This window comes from Cebus imitator, unplaced genomic scaffold (genome assembly GCF_001604975.1).
Source record: "Cebus imitator isolate Cc_AM_T3 unplaced genomic scaffold, Cebus_imitator-1.0 Scaffold4, whole genome shotgun sequence".
NCBI classification, from domain to species: Eukaryota; Metazoa; Chordata; class Mammalia; order Primates; family Cebidae; genus Cebus; species Cebus imitator.
Genome location: NW_016107319.1, coordinates 7087569 through 7110385, shown reverse-complemented (window position 1 = coordinate 7110385; position 22817 = coordinate 7087569). Strand labels below are relative to the sequence as shown.

The window sequence follows — 22817 nt, the reverse complement described above, 5'->3', positions numbered from 1 at the left end:
GTAAAGAACTCATATAGTACATTTATTTCAGTCAACTTTGAAAAGATATAACCCCCTTTAATCCCATAGTTAAAGCATAAGTATTCCAATTCTTTGATGCCAACACAGCTGGCTACAATTCTTATAGCCTGTTTCATTGTACAATGTATCACGATACTCTCATAAACCAAAGAATACTTTTAGCCTCTGTGACGTCCAGTAAGTCAAACATTATTTTTCATTAATTTCCACAGAATTACGAAATTAGAAATTTTCTGAAACTATTTGCCTTACATTCTAATCAACATTTTAAAAATTTATATTAATTTTATTGAATCCATTTTTATATCTAGTTGATGGAAGTCCTCAGTAACTTTATAGGGCTCAGAAGAAATAAGACATGATTTTATAAAATCTATTTCTGGGCAAAACTCTTTAAATTTAAATATTTATATAATTTAACAATAATAATCTATCTTAATTAGAATATTGTATATCTATGCTTATTCATGAGTTTTCAAATTATCCACTTGGTGACTATTAATCTAGATTTCTAGGCCTAATGTCTCAGTTAAGGCTCTGTTATGAGCCAAGTCAGGTTGCAGGTTTTTGTTGTTGTTCTATATTTTTGCATTTTAAATATGTATTACTGGAATAGTTAAAAAAATACAAAGAATAAGATGTGACACATACCACATCTGGTCCCCAAAGACTGAAATATTTAGCATATCGCATTTTACAGAAAAAGTTTGCCAATCCCTGTCCTCTGGGATACTTCCACCGGAATAGCCTATTATTGCCTCAAACTTAATAAATCTAAAATCAAAATTTTTCTACCCAGACAACATTATCTTCTTTTAACTCTCTATTTCTGCTAAATTCAACATGATGCAGCCATAATCCTAGGCTCAGAAACACGCTGGACCCAAGCCTCTCTCTGATCCCTGATAATCTTTTCTGTTTTCTTTTGTCACCACTGCTATTGCAACAACTTAGTCTAGACCTTCCTCACCTTAAGGCTGACATCTTGTAAATACAATCTCTGCCCCACTCAATATCCATGTGTGCTCCTAATGAGCTAATTTAAGTCAACAACACTGCTTTCATCACACAACCACTCAAATAGTTTCAAGGCTCCTTGTTGCTTGCCATTGTATGTCTATTCCAGCACTTTCAAAGTCTCAATCAGGCACCTATATTTCCAACTTTACATTTTTCATTTAGTCCCTTAATATTTGGTATTAGCTAACACATACCAAATATTTACTACTTTTCAGTTACTATTTTAAGTTACTAATTTTTGTCATAACAACTTGATAAGAAAGAGACTATTATTATCATCATTTTAAATGACATGTAAAATGATGACATTCTTCTGCCCCAAAAAGCAGAAGACAAACTTATTTCTTTTTTCTTTTTCTTTTTCTTTTTTGACACAGTCTCGCTCTGTCACCTATGCTGTAGTGTATTGGTGCCTCCTAGGCTCACCGCAACCTCCGCCTCCTGGGTTCAGGTAATTCTCCTGCCTCAGCCTCCCGAGTAGCTGGGATTACAGGCACGCACCACCATGCCCAGCTAATTTTTTGTAGTTTTAGTAGAGATGGGGTTTCACCATGTTGACCAGGATGGTCTCGATCTCTTGACCTCGTGATCCACCCGCCTCGGCCTCCCAAAGTGCTGGGATTACAGGCGTGAGCCACCGCGCCCGGCCTCCAAACTTATTTCTTAATCTTGCTGGCTAGACAAGACACTCACATTTTTTTTTCTCTCTCTCTCTTTTTTTAAAATTGTACTTTAGGCTCTGGGGAACATGTGCAGATCATGCAGGGTTGTTGCATAGGTGCACATGTAACCAGGTGGTTTGTTGCCTCCGTTCCCCCTTCATCTATATCCAGCATTTCTCCCCATGTTATGCCTCCCCACCATTCCCTACCCCCTTGCTGAAAACAATGAGTTCGTGTCCTTTGTAGGGACTTGGATGAACCTGGAAATCATCATTCTTAGCAAACCGACACACGAACAGAAAACCAAACACCTCATGTTCTCACTCATAGGCAGGTGTTGAACAATGAGAACACGTGGACTCAGGGAGAGGGGCATCACACACTGGGGTCAGTTGGCAGGGGGCCTGGGGAGGGACACTCACATTTTTTTTTAAGAGTAAGTAGCATACAGAATGAAAAAAGAAGGTATGAATAAAACCATAGGTGCTGGGTGGAAATGTCATTTAAAATGATAATAATAGTGGTCCCTTTCTTATAAAGTTGTTGTAACAGATTGTCATTAAGATGATAAATCTGGGGAATAAAGGAATTACATTACTTACCTAAAGTTACACATCTAGTAAGTGACAGCCCAGAACAGAAAACTAGGCAGCCTTGCTTGCATCCATGTTTTTAGTGCGAGGTTAAGCTCCTCTTAGAATAAACCAGTGCCACCTCCTGTTTGTAAATCCCTACTGTCTAGCTTTCCTAAGGCTTCAATCTTGAAAATGAAAGTTGGTCTAAATTGAGTTTCAAACATAGTAGAGAGTGGAAACATGATCTGTCAATGGAGGCTAAACCAGAGGTTGCCCTTAGGGGAAAAAGGACCTGACGTAAGTTGGCATTTCAACCAGTGGGTGGGAAGGAAAAGAGAAACAAAGAAGATCTATGTGAGCTGAATTCTCATCCAGTACTGACATGGGTGGGGGACTGACAGTGGATTTGGTGGCATGCTTAGTCCCCACACCCAGCCAAATTCCCAACAGATACCAACATGAAGTGTAGTCCCACTCAAGAGTTGGCCAAATGTGACAGAGTAACAAAGGTGAAAACTAGGTAGGCAGAGAGAAAGATTGAGTTAACTCATCTAAGCTTCTTCTCTGGAAGGAATCCAGAAGTTTCTGTCATAACCCACAGGGAGCATGGAAGATAGCTGAGGAGAGAGTCAGAGGCTCACACTAAAGAGGCAGTGGCCAAGTGGCATAAAGGTAGCTGAACCCACCACATCAGAGACAGCTTAAATGCCTGGCCCAGGGAGGTAGATTGAGGCATGGGGAAGCCACAGCATTTCACTCAAAAGGCCTTCCATCTTAAAAAAAAAAAAACAAAAACCTCTCAACAAGGATGTGCATGTATTTCCCACCATATGTGGCACTAGGTATTATCTCTATCTCAAAATCAATCATTTCATATCTTTTAATAAAATTTTAAAGTGATTTAACCACAACTGTAAAATATATGTTAATAAAAGTTAATTGTATATATACATTTTAATGCACAAATTAAATTTCTGTAAAGTGAGCTTTACTAACTGTGACAGCAGTCAAAGTTTAATGTCCCATGAAAAGATTAACAATGCCAGGTTGGTTTTCACAGAATATTAACATAACCTATTGTACCAGAAAATTGAAATAAGAGAAAGAATTAAATAAATAAGCTCACTAATGGTAGACAATGACAGTGAGGTTCATGCTTATTTATCTATGTGTATATAACTGATCCCTAGAGGGTTTTGACAACTAAGTGTCATATACATTAGGATACCAAAGCAAAAATAAATACAACCTATATTAGCATACATTATAACAGAATTTTAAAAAAAGTTACTTTAAGACTTATATTTGATTCAACTCTACCCTTCCTTCCAGAATAAACAGATCCCCAAAAAGTAGAAGACAAACTTATTTCTTAATCTTGCTGGCTAGACAAGACACTCACTTTTTTTTTTTTTTTTTTAATGAGTAAATGGCATACAGAGTGAAAAAAGAAAGTATGAATTAAACCATAGGTGCTGGGTAGAAAACAGTTTTTTCTCTACTCTCATACCATGACAGTCAACACAGAAAACTTCTGTGACCAAGGGTGAGGGGATTTCTCCCAACCAACAAGCAAGAAATCAGTTCTGCAGTGGACACCCAACTGCAGTGGAAATAGCATCCTAACACTACCTGGAGACAGTATCAGATCACATAAGCTGAAGGCTCAGTCTCTACATGCACCAGGTTATTTTACCTGGGCTTCTAACCCACCAGTTATAAATCAGAGTTCCCATAGCCCAGTTCTTGGGTTTGATTAATTTGTTAGACTGTCTCACATAACTCAAGAGAAACACATTGACAACTCTATTATAAAGGATATTTTAAAAGATACAAATAAACGGTGAGATGAAGAGAGTATCATAAGGCAAAGTCCACAAGGGCCCTGAGCACAGGAGCTTCCGTTCCTGTGGAATTGGGAGGTGCCACCCACCCACACATGGATGAGTTATTCTTCACCTTTTTGCAAGCTTCCACAATTTCAGCTATTCAGAAGCTCCCCATTCTCTATCTTTCTGGGCCTTTTAAGGAAAATTCATTGGATAGGAATGATTGAAGCATGGCCAATCATGTAAAAATATGATTAGGCAAAGAGAGTATGACCTAATATGGATAAACTGAGTGGGGCAACCCAGTAGTGACTCTTTAGATTTTTCTTGGCCTCTCTGTGCAGCATTCATTCTTCCTGGGTATGGTGCAGGATCCTTTCTAAAATGGGGATCTTATGATTTACATTCAAATCACTTCTTTATGGTCAGCTCCAAAGCACAAAGGGAGAGAAGATGAGAGTACAGTTTTAGTTTCCATGGCCTTCCTTGGGGAGAAAAAGAAGCAAGTTAAAAAAAAGCAGGGGGAAAGGAGGGCCAGATACAGTGGGTCACACCTGTAATCCCAGCACTCAAAGAGGCTGAGACAGACAGATAGCTTGAGAATGGGAATAGTTAACATGGCAAAACCCAATCTCTACAAAAGAATATTTTAAAAACTAGCCCGGCAGAGTGGTGCACAGCTGTAGCTCCAGCTACTCGGGAGGCTGACATGGAAGGATCACCTGGGTCCCGGAGGTCAAGGCTGCAGTGGGCCAAGATTGTGCCATTGCACTCCAGGCTGGCTGATAGAATGAGACCCTGTCTAATAAAATTGAAATTTTTAAACTAAAAGGAGGGGAGCAGCAGGAGAAGGTCAGAGAGAAATTTTGTTTTCTGATTCCTGCTTCTGAGCCCTAAAGAGCCCCAACATTATGACAAAAGACTGTCACCTTTATTACTCTAAAGCTGTTTGGAAGCTCCTTCAGAAACCAAGAACAAAAGACTAAATACTTTAACAAAAGATACACCTATTGTTTTAGTCACCCAGGAAATAACAAGCTCTATGGGAGTTATGAAACAGAAACCATGGACAGAAACCAAAATATACACATCATAATATCAACAACTTGCATATTAATCATTCCCTACTTCAGCAATATTTAGGGGAAATTACCTAATCCATGTTAGCCACAAAATTATACAAGAGTTAGGAATCAATATGATAAGGTGTGGTGCTATATGAAGAAATCAATAAAACTAGATTGAAAGGCAAAAAGAACAGTTAAATAACTTGAGAAGCATACTTTATTCCTAGATGAAAACTATACTATATTACAGATATAATTTTTCCCAGTAATTTCATAAGAAATAAATTCAGAAGTGAAAATGATGTATAAGAATTGATATGAGAAGTGAACTTGACACTATGATCCTTAAGTTCCTCTAAAAACATCTACTGGTGAAAATAATTTTTAAATAGAAAAGGAATAAAGAGGAACTAGACCAGTAGATGTTAAAATTTACCACAAAATAAAAACAAGTTTAGTCTATCAACACTGAAGTGTTGACAAATGACTCAATGAACCACTATCTTAATCTTGAAGCAGCAGGTAAGGGACAAGTTATTACTGAACAAGTGTTTTGTGAAACATTCGTTTAAGTCTTTAAAAGATTTATATTCTCATCTCACATCTTATGACAAATTCTAGCTTTAAAAAAAAGATATCTAGAAAAAAAGTAAATATTTATATAATTTCTAGATGAGCTCTAATATTTCTTGAACTTGTCAGTGACAGCAGAAACCCACCTTAACTACAGTGGCAAAGAGATCACCTGATATCATTCAAGAGATCACCTGATATCATGTGTCTCAACTTGACACATCAGGTGGGAGAGGTATATGAGTCTTGAATGGGCAAAGATGAACCATTTGAAGCAATGTCTTGAGTTCCATTCATTCATCTTTCCATTGCTTACTAACAAGGGGAAGTATCACAGATACATTAAGGAGATTCTTAGGAGGATTTGGTGGATGATTTGGGGTATGTATTAATTGCTTTTTTCTGAAGACTCAAATGGTTGGATCCCAGCATCCATGATGACAGGAAGCACAAACTATCCCAAAGGGAATGAGCCTACATGGAGTGCTCTACAGGAAGAAGAATGGAGACCTCCACTTGACACTTCTCATCAACTTGACATGCAAATAAATTATCTTTCAGGTACCTCAGGGAGTCAAACCCAACCAGTTGCCAATTTTTGCAAATATAGTTTATTGGAACCCATGTTCATTCATTTACGTACTATCAATAGCTTCTACTACCCAGAAACGGCAGAAATATGTAGTCATGACAGAGACCATATTTAAATCCTGCAAAGCAAAGAACACTTACTCCTCTGCCTCTTTACAGAAAAATGTTCTGCTTCCTACCTCCCAGCCTTTAACTTTTCCATTGAGGCCCCGTGCATCTGGAGCAGAAACAACCATATCTGTTGTGCCCTCTCCAAATTCTTTATCTGCAGAATTTATGAGCATAATAAATGATTGCTTTATTATATGAAATCTGAGAATGATTTCTTATGCAATCTGAGCACTTGGAACATAGGTAAATATAGTGCTTGGAAAAATCTAAGCTTTTGTTTGTTAAAGTCTCAGATGATCTAAACTTTATTTCTTCCCTGTTCCTCCATATTCCAACATACATACATTCAGATCTTTGTAGTCTTTAAATTGTACCTAAGATTAAGCAACATGTCCACCTATCTCCCCCTTGGTGTTTGTAACCTAATATACTTTCCTTCAGGAAAGCAAATAGTAATTACAGATGTCCTGGTTAGCCTTAAAAATAAAAATGTTTTGTTCACGTTGGAGAACTTCAGTTTCATCTGATGTTTCCAGATCTCCAAAACAACAAAGTCTCATTTCACAGTCTTTGTTTCCTAATCACTGTAAGAATCTCTAATGGACAAGCAATTCCAATTTCATAGCACTGGTAACTATGGCTCATAGTTCATGCAAAGAGGCATCATTAAAATACCCAGAATCATTTCTATATTTTCTCCTTTGGTCATTCATCAAAATGCAGGTTTTCATGAAGAGAATTAAAGGCTATAAAATAAAATACACTATCATGATCCCATTGAAATGTTTTATGCATTTATTAAAATTAGGGCAGTTTGAAGTGAAAGGTCAGCCAGAGATAATCAATTTCCTTAAAGTTGATATGATTCTTATTAAACATTTAGCATTTGGATGTTATTTCAAAAATAAAATAAAGTTATGTTTATTGAAAAGTCAACACTGAAAGATTGATAGATTTGACAAAATAAGAATTATTAATTTCTGTAAGTTAATGTATACTAATCAAAATGATGGAGTAAGCAGACTTTTAAAAGGTGAAATAAATATGTTAAAATGTACTGGTTCCTTAATATATTAAAGAGTTATAAAGTTTGGTTAAAAAATATTTCTAAATATAAAGATTTTGAACATAAAATTTGAAGAAATGAAAATCCAAATAGCAAGTGAACACTTTGAAGATTTCAACTTACATGGTAATCAAAAGGAATGGAAATTTGTATACTTGTTTTTCTTCTATAAAGTTAATATGTTCACATGGCTAACACGAGATAGTATTTACGTAAGAATTCGGCTTTACTTCCTGTCCCATTCACTCTCTTGTCCCTCCACTCTGGTCTTTCTAAGCAACCATTTCTATTAATTCCTGTGCTTCCTTCCTTGAAAGTTTCTTTATGTAATGCAAGCAAATTTAGAAATATATACTTATATTCTCTCGCTTCTTAAATAAAATCAAATAACAACTAGCATCTTATGTGAGGCTGAATACCTTTTTGAGTTGAAATGATATTTGCAATTCTTTTCATATATACTGTTCATTTATGTCCTTTGCTGACAGCTCTATAGCTTGTACTTCCCACATCCCCCAGTTTCTAAAAGGTCTTAATATATTAGGGGGAAAATGCTTAGTGATTGGAGAAGTAAATATTTTTCCCAGTTTATTATTCTTTTGAATTTCCCCAGAGGGTTTTTTTTTTCCAACCAAAGGATTTTTTTTAATGACTCAAATTTATCTCTGTTTTTCTTATTTTATATGCTGGAATTGAGTAATAGTTAGAAACTTTCACAGGTTATTTGGGGGTTTTCTAAATATTAAGTCACAAAAACATACAGGTTTTACTTCCACCTGCTTATTAGGTCTTAGAGCTTTAGACTTAATTTGTCTCTTTCATCTGCTTTGTTGGCTCAAATCTCTGGTACAGCATCAGCAGTAGGGTTGAGAATTGTGCATCATTTTCTGATTTATACTTTTAACAGAATAATCAGAAATGTCTCCACTGTTTGGCTATTAATTACAATAATGGCTTCAAGACAAGATTGTGTGTTTGTGTGCATGGTGTGTTTGTGTTTGTATGTGTGCATTTGTGGGGTTCAAAAAATAATATTTCAAAATGAAGGCCTCAGAAGCAGCCTCAGAAGCAAGTTTCTCTCTGATCTCCTACACTCGCCTCTCTGCCTCATTCTTCCCCAAGGAGAGCTATAGAAACTAGAAGCCCTCTTCCCCAGGGAGGTCATAGGAGCCAGAACACTTTTTCATGAAGGCCAGGCATAAAGCCCAAAAATATTATTCTAAACTTCCCTCACCTTTCCGTGTAACAGTTGGCCAAAAAGAAACTAAGACTGTCATTCCAGAGGGGCCATTGCTCATACCTGGGAGGAAGGAATGCTGCCTAGTTAGGGCAAGAAGAATCCGAACAGGCCTTGTTGAGATTTCCTCACCAAGTCTATTAGCATTAGATCATGCCCTTTTTGTCCAAGCACAGTTCTACATGGCTGTTTATGCATCAATCATGCCTAGACAGTGAAGTCTCCATAAATGTTCCAAAAAGACGGGTATGAAAATGGATAGTTCTCACTGAGTCTTTGGGTCTGCATTTTGTAAGGTTTCTGTGTCACATAAAACTGTGATCAAACAAACATTCATTTCTCTTGTTAATCTGTCTTTTGTTATAAGGGTGTAGGCTGTGACCTTTGTAACGGGGAAGAAAGGGATCACCCCATTTCTGCCTTTACAGCATATATAATTTGTCAGCTCACCATGACTGTAAAATGTTATAACTCTTACTTTATTGTCTTTTTAAAAAAAAATCCACAATGGCTGTTGAATTTTGTCAACTAAATATGCAGCATCTATAGAAATAAGCATATGATTTTAGACCAATTAATATGATAAATTATTTTAATAGAGTTCATAATCTTTCATTCCTAGAATGAACCCTCCTTGGTCATGATATATTATTTTTTTAATGAGTTGCTAGAATTTTTCCACTAATAATATGAAGAGTTTTACACTGATATTCATAAATAAAATTGGGAAATAGTTTTCTTGTGAAATTTTTATCAAGCTTAGACATCAGTGGCATTTTGACTTCATGAAAACAATTTGAAGTTTTTATTCCTCTTTAAGGGTTTTAATCAAACTGCAATTATCTCTTCTTAAAACAAATCATTAGATAGAATATAATATGCAAAGGATACATGTTATAATATGCAAAAGATGCATGTTGTAATATCTAAGGATGCATGTTATAATAACAATGAAGGAAGAAAAAGCTACATAAAACTGAGTCAAACAGAAAAAAAAATAGTTGGTGAATAAAAACACAAATATATCAGTAATTATATTAAGTAAAAATAAACTAAATACTCTGTAAAAGACTAAGCATTCAACACAATAACATAAAACACAGCTACATGCTGTTTACACAAGATGCACGTATATAACATAGAGATAAAAAAAGGCTGGAAGTAAATGGATGAGAAAAAATATATCATGCATGCACTATTAAATGAAATGAGCTGAGGTAGCTACATTAATAATGAAGCAGATGTTAAGGCAGGTAGCCTTAGTACAAAGATGATGGTGTGCATATCTTAACTATGAAAATGTCAAACTACCAGGGAGGTATCACATTCCCATCTATAGTCTTATAAAATCGCAGCTTTAAATCTTACAGGCAAATTTGCCATCATTGTTAGTAATTTTAAAACATCTCCTTCAAAAGCTGATAGAATAAACAGTAAACAAAAAAGTCAACAGGCACAGAGTAAATGTGGAAAAAAATAATAAACTTGACTTACTTATCTGTTCTCTAAGGTGCCCTGCACTCAATAGCAAAACTCACTTTTGTTAGGTCCTCTTGGAACATTTACCAAAAATAACCATATGTTGGGCCTAAAGCAAGTCATGACAAAACTAAAAGGACTAAAAGTGTTCAGTGTTTTATTCTCTGAAAGAAATCTGGCTGTGAAATCTGCAGACAAAAAAGGCAACTAGGGAATCTTCAACTTGTTGAACATTAAACATAAAGTTTTAAATAATCCACATAACAGAGAAGAAATCCCAACAAAAATCAGAAAAACAATAAAGGTATGAAAATAATGCAGGTATGAAATCATCATTAGACATAGAAAAAATCATTTTATTGAGGAGTATGATTGCAAGAAAGCAGAAAGAAGGGAAAAGAAGGAGAAAAAAAACAACAATCAAGAAAAAAAGAAAACAGAAACAGAGGGTGGATGGAGCTGTTATAAGGGAGTACAACAGAGTTTGCCATTTCTAAGTGCACAGCAGTACACAAACTGTACTTTAAGAGATCACACCCAAGCAGAGAAAAGGGGAAGAACATTTACTAACTTCTGCATCCCATTGGTCAAAGATGAGCCTCACAGGCTCTTAACTTGTCCACATCTCCATACAAGGAGAAAAATCCCCAGCACTAAGTGGACAGTGCAGCAGGAACCTGTCATTAAGCGCCTTTTGAAGTCCATTGGACCTTACAAGGAATGGCACCTGCACCAGCTCTGAGATCCTCTAGCTTCTTCACTAGAAGCTGCCACTAAGGGATACAGTCTCTTCCTTTCAATGCATTTCTCTCCTTTTTAAAAGACGTGCTTTCTGAGATCTGCCTCTTATGCGAACAAAAGCATCTTTCTCCAATTCTCCCAGGAATGACTCCCTATTTGAGTATACCTCCAACTCAGAACAGGGGTCTTTCCTGCTTGGAATACTTACTTGCTGGCAGCCATCAACTTCTGCTATCACTGTGGCCACTCCACACTCTCATTCCTCCTGGCAATGTTTTCTGCACAAATTCTGCTAACTTCACTTGTTTTTGTCTGTCTTCAATAACATGCTCTGGCTTTTATGGTTACTCACTGTCTCTGGGTTTTATTAGACTTAGTTTGTGGGACTCCCTTCAATCCCATTCTCCTAATTTTCTCTGCGGTGTCAAGAGGAGAATTACATTTGGCATAAACTCCTGCCCTATTCTTCACGGAACCAGAATGATGCAACATCACCAAGGCTCACATAGAAATGATGACGGTGTAGGGATGGCAAAGTTATAAATCTGTACATAATTTTTGGGATAAGAGCTGAGCACTGTTAAAATATTTATTACTTTAGACATCTTAGTTCCCTTCTTGGGAAATGTACCTAATGAAATTATCAGAAACTTGGACAAAATGTATTCAAAAATATATTCACTGAAGTATTATTTATAATAATGAAAACTTAGGGAACGGTATGATGGGTTGGAACCTATTTTAAATTAGAGTATTATATGCACATTAAAATGATGTTTACTTATGTAATGTCACAAAGAAATGTCACAATTTGCTGTTAAACAAGCAAAACCACAATGAAACTTTTCAATCTTTTTTTATAACAACCACGTAAACAAACTAACCTTGTTAACAATCATGCATTTAGTTGCCTCCTAGTAATTATGGCAACTGGTGGTATTTTTCCCACTTTAAACTTTTCTATAGTTTTCACTCTTCTATAATGAGCACGTATTACCCTGATAATTAAAACGATAATAAAAAATAAAATTAAAAGCTTTAACTAAATTGAGTGAAAAGTGGTGACTCAAGCCACCCAAGCTTGTAAGCTACATCCCTAGCTAAAATAAAAGGGAAGGGGCCTTGAGTGAAAGCATGCACTGGTGAGATTCTTATTAACTTAGCTTATACCCAAATTCTGCTTTATAAATGCATTTATTTTCAAAATGTAAAAATTATAGCAAATAAATCATGTTAAAGACTACAAGTGAGATTCGGTTGGCAGCAATGTCATCACAGTGAAGGTTTCTTTAGCACGGAGCCTATTACACTTCCCAATTGACTATCCAAAATAAAAGCTACCTCCAAAGGATTAACCTATACAAACAGTGCCTTTCTGGGTTCTTGTTACAGCAACAGCAGAGCTCACCAAGGAACAAATTACACTTACTTGCCTCTTTTACTGTGCAAATTGAAAGAGATACTTGAGGTCTTTAATTCCACCTAGCCTAAATCCTGACATGAATAACTATCACTGGCCACCAAAAAATAACCAATCAGAATGCTCCTATATTTAAGTATCAACAAAGGAAGCTGAACCTAAAAATGTAGGAATCAAAGAGAATTCATAAAAAGAAAAGCAGAAAGCACATGACACTCTTCTTATGACTTCAAAACACGTATTTACTACTCACATACTAGGGGAGATTCCTGTTTAAATCTCTTGCATATTTCAAGCATGATTTCATTTAAGCAAAATTCCCCTGCCATAGCTTATTTTCCCCAGAATTGCTCATAATTTTTTAAGAAATAATGTTTATTCATTTCTCTCAATGTCTTAGTGACAAGACACTCCAAACCACATTGCTATTACCAAAAATGTCTCAAATATTATCACTTTATATCCAAACTTTCCCCCTGCATCTTCCTCAATCCCTCGATGGTAGCAATACCTAATTGGTGTGTATCAATAAGACACCGGCTGGGTGTGGTGGTTCATGCTTGTAATCCTAGCACTTTAGGAGGTCGAGGTGGGTGGATCACGAGTTCAGGAGTTCGAGATGAGCCTGACTGACATGGTGAAACCCCGTCTCTACTAAAAATACAAAAAGTAGCCAGGCATGGTGACTACTCAGCTACTCAGGAGGCTGAGGCAGGAGAATTGCTTGAACCCACGGGGTGGAGGTTGCATTGAGCCAAGATTGGGCCATTGAACTCCAGCCTGGGTGACAGAGTAAGATTCTGTCTCAAAAAAAAAAAAAAAAAAAAAAAAAAAAAAAAAAAAAAAAGACACCAGTAAACTTGTTCTTGGGTTTGGAGAATTCTTAATAAAAATTCCAAGAAACAGTAATTTCAAGGAAGTTTATGAAGTTAAGGGGTAAGTTTCAGTTTATAGATAATTACTGTCAAAGAACATGCTCTCCATGTTTTTTCCTTTCAATTTATAGTTATTTTATTTTCTCATACCAAAAACGATGGAAAAATAAAGAAACTGCCTTTTTCCTTAGAGTTCTTATAAAATATTTCAATTTCCTTAAACTTCCTTACTTATTCCACTGTTCATCTTGATCTATTATACATGCTATCGGAGGTGTATCTGAGGGTGTTAATTAGAATTATATCTGAGGGTACTAATTAGATATTATAACTGAAAGTGAAAATGAAATGTATATATTCACTTTACCATAAGAAGCCAGATGCTTGAATTTATTTCTGTGGCTTTAAAGTCCCATGTCACAAAGTTTCAGTGAATGACAGACCACATATACAATGAGGGTTGTCCCATAAAATTATAATGGAGCTGAAAAATTTCCTAGCACCTGGTGATTTTGTACATGTCTGTATATTCCGTTCTTGCATTGTTATAAAAAAAAAAAAAAAAAAAAAAACTACCTGAGACTGGGTAATTTATAAAGAAAAAAATGTCTAACTGACTCACAGTTCTGCAGGCTATACAGAAAGCATGGCTGGCGAGGCCTCAGGAAACAAAGTCATGGCAGAGGGTGAAGGGGAAGCAGGCATGTCTCACATGGTCAGAGCAGGAAGAAGAGAGAGCAGTGGGGGGGCGCTACAAACTTTGAAACAACCAAATCTCATGAGAACTCACTATCAGGAGAACAGCAAGGGGAAACTTTGTCCCCATGAGCCAATTACCTCCCACTAGGCCCCTCCGCCAACAATGGAGACACAAATCCAAACCATATCAATGCCTTAATGTTGTAACACAATGCATTGCTCACATGTTTATGGTAATGCTAGTGGAAACTTACTGCACTGCTAGTCATATAAAAGTATAACATAAAATTATGCATAGTACATAATACTTGATAATAACTGTTACTGGTTTATGTATTTATTATACTATATCATTATTTTATGATATACTCATTTTACTTATATTTTCTTAGAAGTTAACTGTAAAACAGCCTCAGGCAGGTCCTTCTGGAGATATTCCAGAAGAGGACATTGACATCACAGGAGATAACAGTTTCATGTGTGTTACTGCCCCTGGACACATTCCAGGGAGACAAGATGTGGAGGAGGAAGACACTGATGTTGATGATCCTGACTCTGTGTAGACCTAGGCTAAGTGTGTGTTTATGTCTTAGTTTTTTAAAAGCAAAAACTAAACATTTTTAAAAATAGAAAAAATCTTATAGAATAAGGATGTAAAGAAAAATATTTTTGTACAGCTGCACAATATGTTTGGTTTTATGTTGTGTTATTACAAAAGTCAAAAAGTTAAAGAAAATATTTTTTTCTTAAATTTAAAAAGTTACAACAATCTAAGGTTAATTTATTATTGAAAAAAGAAAAATATTTTTTAAAATTTAGCATGACCTAATTGTACAGTGTTTATAAAGTCTACAGTAGCGTAATGTAATGTCCAAGGTTTTCACATTCACCCACCACTCACTCACTGAATCAACCAGAGAAACTTCCAATATTGTAAACTTTATTCATCCTAAGTGTCCTATGCAGATATATCACTTTTTATCTTTTATACTGCATTTTTACTATATCTTTTCTATGTTTAGATACACAAACACTTATCACTGTGTTACAATTGCCTACAGTATTCAGTACAGTAACATGCTGTACAGGTTTGTAGCTTAGGATCAACTGGCTATACCATATAGACTAGGCATGTATAGGCTATACCATCTGGGTTTGTGTCAGTACAGCCTAGGATGTCCTCACAACAGAATTGTCTAACGATATATTTCTTAGAACATATCTCAATCATTAACTTTTATACCTTACTATATTTTGTTTAGTTATGGAGACTGAACTTGATCTTACATTGTTTTAAAATACTTCTCAAAAGTCTCAGTCATTTAAAAAATTTAATCTGCATTATCTTCTCATATATTTAGATTAGTAAATTCATTTAGAAATTAGATAGTTTGATTACATTTATTATTTATTTATTTATTTTTTTTCGAGACAGAGTTTTGCTCTGTCGCCAGGCGTCAGGCTGAAGTGCAATGGCGCGATCTCGGCTCACTGCAACCTCTGCCTCCCGGGTTCAAGCAATTTTCCTGTCTCAGCCTCCTGAGTAGCTGGGACTACAGCCGCGCGCCACTATGCCCAGCTAATTTTTGTATTTTTAGTAGAGACAGGGCTTCATCATGTTGGCCAGGATGGTCTTGATCTCTTGACCTCTTGATCCACCCGCCTCAGCCTACCAAAGTGTTGGGATTACAGGCTTGAGCCAACGCAGCCGGCCTATTATTTAATTTTAAGCACCCAAGTTCTTTCTAAATTAACCCAGTAATATACAGATAATGATATGCACAATTCTTTCATTTTCTATATTGACAAAGTATGACTCAGAGGCCAACCCTCATCTGCCGCCTGTTTTTGTAAATAGTTCTGTTGAGACACAGCCATGCCCATACACACTGATGGCTGTTCTTAAGCAATAGGGCACAGATGACTAGTTAGGACAGTGATCATTTGACTCACAAAGTCTATAATATTTACTAAATGTCTCTTTTCAGAAAAAAACTTCTGTGCAATATTCTGTGCCCTCAAATATATGCTTTAAGCATGCAATAACAAATTGTATATTTTTTAAACCAAGATGCTCATTTAAAAAATTCTGAGTATATATAACTTCACCTGTTTTGCCACATCTTCCTTATTAGGAATTACACTATTATGTAAAAATGTCTACATTATATGATACAATTTTTAAAATTTTACTCACAGCCAGGCATAGTGTTTCAAACCTGTAATCTCAGCACTTTGGGAGGCCAAGACGGGTGGATCACTAGGTCAGGAGTTCAAGACCAGCCTGGCCAAGATGGTGAAACCTTGTCACTACCAAAAATACAGACAATTAGCTGGGCGTGGTGGTGCATGCCTGTAATCCCAGCTACTTGGGAGGCTGAGGCAGAGAACTGCTTGAACCTGGGAGTCGCAGGTTGCAGTGAGCTGAGATTGCACCTCTGCATTCCAGCCTGGGTGACAGAGTGACACTTCATCTCAAACGAACAAACAAACAAGAACCTTTACTTACACGATCTTGTATGGGCTGGCTAACTGCTAACATTGATTTCTGTGCTCCGTGTGATGTCACCAGCATGGAACATGATGGAACATTGCTCCAAAGAGCCACGTAGCCATATATTGGAATGGATTCTGTAAGAGTCAAAGGTAGGGATAAGAGGATTAATAATTATGTATTGAGAAATCCTCCCTTCCTCAGATTTATAGTTACCCACATACCTGATCATGCTATAAAAAGAAACAGGAAGACTCGTATGGAGAAAACTCCATAAGTCAAAACTGAACTTCTTGGAGAAATCTTTTCTATAATCCTCAGAGTCCCCCATAATTTAACTCATGTCCTTGCTATCTACAGCTACATCATTTTGGAGAAAAAATTATCATATATCATTTTTAAAGCCTATAATGTTTCATATAGCTCTCTAGTAAATGTCTTTCCCTTTGCCACGAAATAGCACAAAACACATGTGATGTCAAATGTGTTTGCATGTTTGATATCAAGTTATTGACCAAGTCTGAAGAAGGTGTTGAAAATAAGTTGTAAACATCTATTCCAAAAGTGAAATGGCAATGTCTCCACTCAGATATGAAGTAGTCAAACACAACATCATAATATAGTATAGTATTTTAAGGTATATGTAATTTTGATGAGGTATAAATATGTGAACAGATTATATGATTGGAAAACCTAAAAATAATATAACTTCTATGTTTTTTATAAAGATAGTCCAACTTATTATGCCATTTAGAAAAGTAAAGTAGAGGCCAGGTGCATTGGCTCACATCTGTAACCCCAGCACTTTGAGAGGCCAAGACAGGCGGATTATGAGGTCAGGAGTTCAAGAGAAGCCTAGCCAACATAGTGAAACCCCGTCTCTACTAAAAAAAAAAAAAAAAAAGTTAGCCAGGCATGCTAATGGGCACCTGTAATCCCAGCTACTCTGGAGGCTAAGGCAGGAGAATCACTTGAACATGGGAGGCCGAGGTTGCAGTGAGCTGAGATCATGCCACTGCACTCCAGCTTGGGCGACAGTGTGAGACTCTATCTCGAAAAAAAAAAATTTAAATAGTATAATTTTTATTTTATAAAATAAATTAAGAAACATCTTAACCAAATTTCAGTGTGATCCAAGAATCCTTATGAAGCTCTGTGTTGAAGGAAAAGATTAAGGTTTTTGAGAAAAACTTACATTCAATTTAGAGGTTGATCATAGACCCATACTGCCATCAACCTTAGAATTGTTGCTTCCTTTTTGCTTTCTTCTCTGCATCATGTTTGTATAATACCCACCACCTTAAATTTGATTTCACTTCTCATTTCATTATCTTAAAAGAACATTTTCTTTTTCTTGGATATATTTTCCATCCTTTTTATGAACTTTCATCAATTCTACCAGGCACACTTAAGAGAGGCCCATTCCCTGAGCCCTTTTCCCTCTCCTACCAGGAAACAAGTTTCCATCAATATCAACCACAAGTGATGAATTCTGCAGGCATATGAGAATGAAATTCACAAATATCCTCAAAGACATAGGATGGGCATTTAGACCCATCTGATTCACAAATGGAAGGTCCCTGAGAAATTGCTATCCCTGTTTATCTACACCTGTTTGCTTCCTGATCTTCTAAAAGGAAAATAAATAAGAGCTCCTAAGAATGTGCTTTAAAGCCAGTTATGCTCCTCTCTTTTTTACATTGCATGCCAGCATATTCCTTCAATTTTATCAATATGGGCCAATGTTCCTAGAAAGATAGTTAGCTTCTTCAGCAAACACCTAACAAGAGGTAACCAAAATATTAAAAAAAATAAAAAGCTCTAATTCAGCTCTTATGCGATTTCTCCCCAAGAGTCTGCCCCAAGTTAAGTAACATATACTTGAAAGCCCTATAACAATGCACTTTTTCCCATAACTTCAGAGCCATAATATTAAAAATTAGGGCTTATCTATCCACATCATTGGCTTCTGTATTGCCAAGTATGTGTCTGGAAAAACTTATGTCTGACCTTGGAATTTAATTAGCACATACTGAAATGGAAATAGATGCAAAGAATGTTATAAACTCTAAAGAACTTTCAGCTCAGCATTCATATTTCATGCAGTAAGAAATCGAGTCCCAGGGACCAAGTGACTTGCTCTGACCAGCAAGACTATCTAGGAACTGATAAGCATTTCCTTTAAAAATGTGAAGATGCTATACAGCTTTGTAGTGAACAATGAAATTCATTGTTCCAGCTGACAAGTCATAGCTGAGTCCCTCCCGAGAAATGCTGTCAATGAAAGAAAACTATCTAGCTTTCTTTGTCAGGTAATGGCTTTTTCTTCCAGGAATCTGGCCTGTTTCCAGAGTTGGAACATCTCCAAAGGGCCATCCTGCCTCTAGAGGACTCCCCAGGGATCCAGTGAGGCCACCGTTGCAACTTCATCATAGTCCAGCTTCTTCCTCTGCCCACCCTGTTTCGATCCCCTCACTTCCATCATCAGGTGTTGTTCTTTAGAAGATGCCCCAGTAAACCTCTCATATGTACATTTCTATCTCAGAGTCAGCTTCCCAGAAACCCGACCTGAAACAATGGTGTATTCTGTTACTTGAGAAAATGTAAGGTTGGAAAACACTTGGATTACATAGAAGCAGATTATTGCAAGACTTGTTTTAATATGACAGTGTGCACTATGAAGCATCAACAAATACCCAGAGTTAACCAAAGTTATTTAACTATAGAGCCCTTTTGCATATTGAACATATCATGAGATTTGTGTTCTGTGGAATATGGTCTGGGAAACAGAAATGCAGTCACTCTAGCTCATTTTAGAATATAAGTGCTGAAATTACCCATGTCAATATTTCCTGTAATAGCAAAAGAATGGAAACAACCTAAATGTCCATCAGTAGGGGACTGCTTAAGTAAATTATAATACATCCATAAAATGTAATATTATGCATCAGTAGAAAAAAATGAGAATTTTGTAAGCACTAGCATGAAAATGTATCCAAGGTATATTTTTTAAGTAAAAAGAACAAGATTACTCAACAGTGTGTATTTGTTTTCAGAAAGGGGGATGATTAAATATATATGTGCATTTTTTTTGTGTCTGAGCAAAACATTTGTAAGGACATACACTAGAAAATGACAACACTGGTTACGTCTATAGAAGGAAATTAGAAAGCGCTTGAAACTTTTGTGGTTCAAACCATGGGGATACATTATCTAGTCATAAAATTAAAATCAAAACATGACAAAATATTATATAGCACATAGTTAAATACTGTCTAATCATATATGAGGAAAATCTGGGAAAAAACTACAACACTCTATAAAGTTGCTTGAAGTTACTCCTTGAAGACAAAATTCATTTAGAATGCCCAAAGCGTGCCACAGTTTCTGAACCCAAGGAAGCGGTAAATAATTTACTTAATTGAATCCTATTACTTCCAATACCCAAGCAATTTAAGATAACATCCCTGCTGTTGTTGTTTTTGTTTTTGTTTTTACAATGTCTGAGAAACTCTAGAAATGGAGAAAAACTAGATCTTACATGAATATACTTTCCTGGACTGGGCTTCCTGTTATTAGTCTGTAGTTAGTAACATTTTAAAAGTCTCCAGACCTATGTTGTTGATCAGTAGCCATTAACCACATGTGCCTATTTAAATTTAACTGTAAATTAATTAAAATAAAACTAGAAATTCACTTTCTTACTTGAGCCAGATACACTGCAAATATTTGAAAACCACATGTGGTAAATGGCTACCACGTTGAAAACAGAAGACATAGAACATATTCACTACAGAAAGCTCTGTGGGAAAGGATATATCCAGGTATAGACTGGTTTCAGACAGATCTGGGTTCAAAATCTGAATTAGCCTCATCCTAACTGTAAGGTTTGGGACAAGTTAATTTCTCAGGGTCTCATTTTTTTGTGTGTTTTTGAGACGGAGTCTTACTCTGTAACCCAGGCTGGAGTACATTAGCACAATCTCTGTTCAATGCAACCTCCACCTCCCAGGTTCAAGCGATTCTTGTGCCTCAGCATCCTGAGTAGCTGGGATTACAGGCATGTGCCACCGCGCTCAGAAAATTTTTGTATTTTTAGTAGAGACGAGGTTTCACAATGTTGGCTAGGCTGGTCTCAAACTCCTGACCTCAAGTGGTACACCCACCTTGGCCTCCTAAAGTGCTGGGATTACAGGCATGAGCCACCGTACCTAGTCTCAAGGGCCTTGCTTTTTTCATCTGTAGAATGGGGAAAATGGTAATACCTACCTCAGAGGGTAATTGTGAGGTGTCAGTGAACTCATTCATAAAAGCTGCATAGAACAGGCCTTCACACTCAAAAATGTTATCTTCACACTCAAAAATGTTACCTCTTATTAGCAATTATCCATCACTGTGAATGTCACAGCTCTCCACCAACCAGTCATGTCATCCATCACAACTATCCTATTTACCCTTCTCACAGGAAGATGAGAAGTATCCACTAGCATCCTTATAGCCTAGTTCATTAAAGTGCAAGTTTGCAATTTATAAATCTTGCACTGATTTCTTTTTCAGGAAAGTCTTGCTATGAGAAAAAAAGTTACGTGAACTAATCCTGTGTCAGTGATGTGACTAGTTTATATTCTGGTATAAGCTCTTTATCAGGCCAAATACTAGGAACAAACATTTTTCTATTTGGATTATAATGGTCTTGCTGGGAAGACAAACTCCTTGATATGATTTGAAAACTTTCACAAAAAGGAAGGCTGTCATATTTTGCCATGGAAGAGGAAAAGCCTAGTACAGCAGCATTGAAGGGTCAGAGACAAACTGGGATAGTCAAAGTGAGGTTTCTACAGCTGGTAAACTTGAGTGAGGTTTTGAAAATATAAAAACCATGATGAGAAAAGACAAGTGAAGAAGAATGATAAAGGAATAATACCAAGAGAAAGAAAAGTATAGGAAGGGAAAAAAGTCTTATAGCTTTAGCCCTTCAAAATTAACAAAAGATTTTCCTTTCATTCCATAGGCCAAGCTATTCCTTTTTACTTGTAGCTTCCAACAACAGAACTTGTTAGGCCTGAATTTAGTAGTGACCAATTTTGGCCTCCCCAATACTTCTACTATATAGTAGAAGTTATATTTTATTTATATTTTATATATGCATTAATTATATATATGACATAAATATGTATGCCATACTTTTAAACTCTAAAAATAGATAAAGAAAGTTATTTTGATGATTTTCTGCACAGCTCCAGCATTACCAGTTAAAGATAAATAAGGCAAGAAAACAGAAACTTCCCAGATATGCACTTAAAATGAATGTTCTTCAATTCTTCAGGTATTTATATAAAAAGATTTGTGTAAGAATTATCCTTGATTGATACCTTCTCTCACCACTCGTATTCAACATAGTGGAAGTTCTGGCCAGGGCAATCATGAAAGACAAAGAAATAAAGGGTATTCAATTAGGAAAAGAGGAAGTCAAATTGTCTCTGTTTGCAGATGACATGGTTATACATTTAGAAGACCCCATTGTCTCAGCCCAAAATTTGCTTAGGTAATAAGCAATGTTAGCAAAGTCTCAGGATACAAAATCAATGTGCAAAAATCACAAGCATCCTTATACCCCAAAGACAGACAAACAGGGAATCAAATCATGAGTGAACTCCTATTCACAATTGCTACAAAGAGAATAAAATACCTAAGAACGCACTTACAATGGATATGAAGGACCTGTTCAAAAACTACAAACCACTGCTCAAGGAAATAAGAGAAGACACAAACAAATGGAAAATCATTCCATGCTCATGGATAGGAAGAATCAATATCATGAAAATGGCCTTACTGCCCAAAGTAATTTATAGATTCAATGCTATTCCCATCAAGCTACCATTGACTTTCTTCACAGAATTGGAAAACACTACTTTAAATTTCATATGGAACCCAAAAAGAGCCCATATAGCAAAGACAATCCTAAGCAAAAAGAAAGTTGGAGGCATCATGCTACCTGACTTCAAACTATTCTACAAGGTCATGGTAATCAAAAGAGCATGGTACTGGTACCAAAACAGATATACAGACCAATGGAACAGAAAAGAGACCTCAGAACACCACGCATCTACAACTACCTGACCTTCGACAAACCTGACAAAAACAAGCAATACAGAAAGGATTCCCTATTCAATACATGGTGTTGGGAAAACAGGCTAGCCATATGCAGAAAGCAAAAACTGGATCCCTTCCTTATACCTGTGCAAAAATTAACTCAATATGGATTAAAGACTTAAACATAAGACCTAAAACAATAAAAACCCCAGAAGGAAACCTAGGCAATATTATTCAGGACATAGGTATGGGAAAAGACTTCAT

The 22817-nt window shown here is 36.2% G+C and overlaps 1 protein-coding gene across 4 annotated transcripts in view; it reads right to left on the bottom strand.

Annotated features, from left to right (window-relative positions):
* IL15 (interleukin 15) overlaps positions 1–22817 on the bottom strand; it is a 104660-nt gene that overhangs the window by 64166 nt on the left and 17677 nt on the right. For 3 of the 4 annotated variants that reach the window (XR_005201150.1, XM_037740437.1, XM_037740435.1), the window contains exon 2: positions 16476–16597. The gene's annotated coding sequence lies outside the window, so the exon portion shown is untranslated. Of the gene's footprint in view, positions 1–11856; positions 11971–16475; positions 16598–22817 lie in introns of all 4 variants that reach the window. The other variant, XR_001826954.2, reaches the window with a different exon arrangement.